Raw genomic sequence first — 5,031 nt, 5'->3', positions numbered from 1 at the left:
ATGACTGTACATTGCTTCATGGCACCCTTTGGGAATCTAACAGGAAATGAATATCGAAATTCAGTTATCTTATTCATTGTGTTTAGAGAATCCAGTTTAAGAATGAAGTGAAGTTTAGCTGGTTCTCACAAAACTAGGGATTTATGAATTTATATATATATATATTATATATATATATATATATATAAATGATAGATATATATATATATATATATATATATATATATATATATATATATATATATATATATATATATATATACGTGTGTGTGTAAATGCAAACTTGATCTCATACTGTTGAATTAAAAATAGGCCGATTAACATTCCTCGGAAGGTTCTCAGAAAATAAATGAAGAGAATACATAAATAAGTCGACAATACGCGTAAAAAAGATATGGTATGGGAGAAAGCCATGTAGAAGAAGTTACAAGAAAGCAAGGATTGGGATGTAATAGCTGCGGGCATGACCACCCCCAACATCCCAAGGGGTAGTTGAAGACTTCCATGCAACTGGTGAGTCAAATTAACAACCTCCGATGCTCAAGCTTTCCAACCTGTAAACAAGGAAGGCGTTCATGGTCATCGACACCAGAAGGATAAGAGTTTGTTTACTGCTCTTGCGAAAATAGTTATGAACTCTGATCATACGGTTGCTGTTCCGTATTTGGGTGTGTTAAAGTGGCGCTCAAAAGTCTTATGATACATGAAGGACAGGTAATTGGTTAAACTACCGGCTTGCTTTTCTTACATGTCGCAGAGCATATTTATTATAAGCTGCTATTGCGTTCTCGTTTATGTTGCATTTATTCGCTGCATTTAGATTTTGGCAATAACACTTTGGTTAGCTTATTAGACTAACGGTTTAATGTCTTAGTAAAATTATTGGTCGTGTTCTTTAAAAAATCCATATGGAATATCCGTCTGGTTCTACTTGCAAGTCTTTCTCATGTGCTTACGAAAACTACAACTGTCAAGTTTTTGCTTTTAGTTGCTGATTCGATGAAAAAATTATATTCTAATGCATATTTAGAAACGCGATAATTTTCTTTAGCGTTGTGTCAGCTTAATGCTGGAACGGGCGACCGCCATGGAGTGAAAGCCCATAAGCTAATAGTAGCCTTACTTTGTCATCTTGAGTGGGGGAGAAACTTGGAGCTGGCAACACTATCCCATGCGTAAATACGGTTTTTCAAAACAGAATGGTAACGTTATCCATCTGGGAGATGCCTTTCCAGGGAGAAAACGTTAATTCATAGAGTACAGATCAACCCCTCTCCTTTTTTTTTAGGAGTTTTCAAATATGCATTTTGTTAATTTTTTAACTGCGTCAGCGATATTTTTTTTTTTTATTGACTTAATGTCTCAGCAAAGCATCAAGTCGGTTTCTCACTACTGAAACAATAAGGCAGTGATTAAATCACCGTCTATGCAGTTACTTCAAGAAATTAAGAAAAAAAAAATACACAAATTCGACACTGCTAAAAATGGACGAAATATTTACAGTGATGCACTGAAATTCCTCAGTGTATTGGTCCGAATTTTCCTCCCGCAGAACACTAGAGGTACAGATTGTTGGAAGAGATTGAAAACGGTTACAACAGGAATGGTGAATAATGGCAAGAGTAGAAGTAAGAAGGTAATTGGAAGTCAGCGAGATGGTGCTATTAATGTTAGCGTGGATCGCTTAGGACCCACAAAGAGGATCCTGGACCTTAGATCCTGGGATGGCAGAATGGGTCATGATTCGCACGGGTGCCAGTGAGTGTTATAGGTGATGGTAGGATAAAGAGGGAATCACTGAATAGGTAAGGCTTGGATGGTGATGCCACATTTGCAGAAGATTTGGAGATTATGAGCGTTTAGGGATGCATAAATTGGTGTATAAGAAAGTATATGTGAGCCATTCCGCCATTCCTTCTTTATGAAAGTGACGTACCTATTGTCGTTGAGTGCGAATGAGTGAAGGAGACGGTAGACGTCGAGGTTAATAGTGTTCATAGTGTTCATAGTATTTTTGACGTCGGGTGAGCCGAAACGGTGAGGTATGTAGAAATACGACAGGGGTATGATAAAAGGATAAAAAAAATGCATAAAAAACTGATACAAGTGTTTGGTGCAAAGAAATAATGGCAATCGTTATTTGAAGATGTTATGAACAGGTAGAAAAATTCAAGCCTTTGTGTGTGTGTGTGTGTGTGTGTGTGTGTGTGTGTGTGTGCATGTATATGCGTGTATCAGAGTGTCAGAATTGAATTGAAAATATTGATTTTCTTTCTTAGGGAAATCGGCTGTTTAATTCTCTACGTCTCTGTTGAGTGGTAGTTGGCGGTAAAAGATAAAACTGCTCCTTGGGTCAGCTGTTTGACCTTAGATGAACCTGGTAAGCCCGCCACTAACTTTCAGTTATAACTGCACAGTCGGACTGTGCAGGCAAATCTTCGCCACTAACGATACAGTCCTTTCCCCCAGTCCTCCGTAGCAGCACGGCGTCAACACCACACGATGCTCTAGCTGTAATTGCCTTGCTGACGTTATAAAAAAAATTCATAACGTCAAGTAAGACGTCCATAGAAAGATTGGTAGAAATAATTGAAATAAATATTTCCATGTGAATTTGTTTAGTTTAAATCTGACCCCATGGATTTTCATGTTTATTAAATATTTTATGAATGATCGAAGTTCTATTAGTGCAGCGGCATAGCAAACCAATTGTGCATTTTGTGATGGAAGCACCAAACATGGAGGAATGATCAAATATTATATGGGGAACATTTTCAGGTATGGAACCACTTTTGTAGTAATCCCAAGTCGCCGCCATATTGGATTTCAAAATGGCGGCTTAAAAATCTTTAATTACAGATAATTCTGGTTATATACCAGCTAGAGACTTGGTTTTAGTGTCTAGATATACATATTTGAGGTCAAGGAATTGAATGGTTCTAGTTAGAAGTTGATTTGGTGACGCCATATTGGATTTCAAGATGGTAGGCTAAAAAAAAGAAAATTTATGACTGATATATTTTGGTTATGTGTCAGCTATATACTTGATTCTGGTATTTTTCTTTCTATTCCAGATTTCAACCATGTCGAAACAGTTCAAGGTAGTTGATGTTTCCAAGCCTCTAACTCCCACACCAAAACTGGACTGGGAACTCTGTGTTCTGTGTCAAGCTGATAAAGAAGAGTCCCTACAGTGTCCTGCTACAACTAAAAGAAAAGATTCAGGTGCTGGATACAAGACATTTGAGGACAATATGTTAGCATTCAGTGAACTAGGTGAGCTGCCACAAGATATGGACTTACAACAACTAGAGGGAGGCCAAGGGATAGCTGCCACTCTGGCTGCCCACCAAACCAAGTGGCACAAGTCATGTAGGGTGAAATACAACACTACCAAGCTACAATGGGCACAGAAAAGAGGTCATTCTGAAGGAAGCCCTGCCGCCAGTACAAACACAGATGAGTACAAGCGAACTAGATCTAAGGCAGCTTGTGTCGAAAACATACGCAATCATCTATGCTTCTTCTGCCACCACAGCTTGGTTCAGAGTTTCATCAAGTAGCGACACTGGAACTAGATAAATACGTTCGCAACGCTGCCAAGTTTCTTGAGAATACCACTCTGTTAGCCCAACTGAGTGCTGGGGATATGGCAAGAGAGGCCAAGTACCACAAGAAATGTTTGACATCCCTTTACAACCGTGTGAGGGCAGCAAAAACAAAACACTTGCTGAGGAAAGCCAGAGCAAGTAGATGTCATTTCAGCAATAGTCCTGTCTGAACTGGTAACATACATAGAGGAAACTGCAAAAGAAGAGGACACTGCTCCTGTGTTCAAGATGGCAGACCTCACTAAAGCTGTACACAACGAGAATGGAACAGCTCGGCATTGTGCTGGAAACACGAGTCCATACAACCAGACTCAAGGAGCGAATCCTGGCATATTTGCCTGATCTGCAGGAGCACAGAAAGGGACGAGATATCCTGCTGGTGTATAAGGAAGACATTGGCAGTGCACTAGCCAAAGCATGTCAACATGACATTGACAGTGATGCTGTGCACCTGGCACGAGCTGCCTGCATTATAAGGAAGGATATGTTCCAGTCATCTCAGACTTTCAATGGTTCCTTCTCAGACAAATGCCAAGAAGAGTCTGTGCCACAAACTGCTGCTGACAATGGTCTCCATGATGCTAGAGGTGCAGGCATCAAAACCCAGGCACGTCAATCATCGTCCTCAGCATCTTTGACCATAGCTCAACTAATCAAATACAACAGTGTGAAACATGAGAGAAGAGGTGCAGGCACAGACGTGCGACACAGCATCAGTCAAGAGACTCCCTTGCCAATATATCTTGGCTTGATGCTTCATGCCCATACGAGAAAGAGGGAATTAGTTGACACGCTATCTGACTAGGGATCAGCATTGTATATGATAGAGTGCTACGGATCTCTGCAGAGCTGGGCAACGGGACATGTCAGCGCTTTCAGATGGAAAAGGTGGTTTGCCCCCCAAAGCTCCGCAGTAGAGTGTTCACCACAGCAGCTGTGGATAATATAGACCACAATCCCAGCTCCACGACAGCACATGACTCATTACATGGAACTGGTATTTCATTAATACAACATCCAGACTATGACAATCAAGGCACAGACCGAGGTATTGTCATCATCGGGGGTATCTCCAATGTCAAGGCTGTGGGTGACCTTCCACGGTATTATACAGATGTACAGCCAGTTACTTCACCTGCCCAAAAAAACCATGTACCAGCTGGAACCCAAGCGTCACTGCAGAGGAATTCTGCACAAGCTGAGCTCGATAAAGAGAAGAAGTGGCTCCAGTCTGTGAAGGATGCATGTGACAGTGGCAATACACAGAATCCAGCAAACATTTCGTGGGCTGCACATCATGCAGAGAGCCAAGCAGCCCAGCATACTAAATATCACGGTCACACCCACTGCCTTGCTACCCCTCTTCCATGACCAAGCCCCACTCAGTGGCAATGATCCGTCATGCCATGGATGTAGTGAA

The sequence above is a fragment of the Macrobrachium nipponense genome, chromosome 2 (assembly GCF_015104395.2).
Source record: "Macrobrachium nipponense isolate FS-2020 chromosome 2, ASM1510439v2, whole genome shotgun sequence".
In the NCBI taxonomy this organism is placed as follows: domain Eukaryota; kingdom Metazoa; phylum Arthropoda; class Malacostraca; order Decapoda; family Palaemonidae; genus Macrobrachium; species Macrobrachium nipponense.
This window is presented reverse-complemented; position numbering follows the sequence as displayed.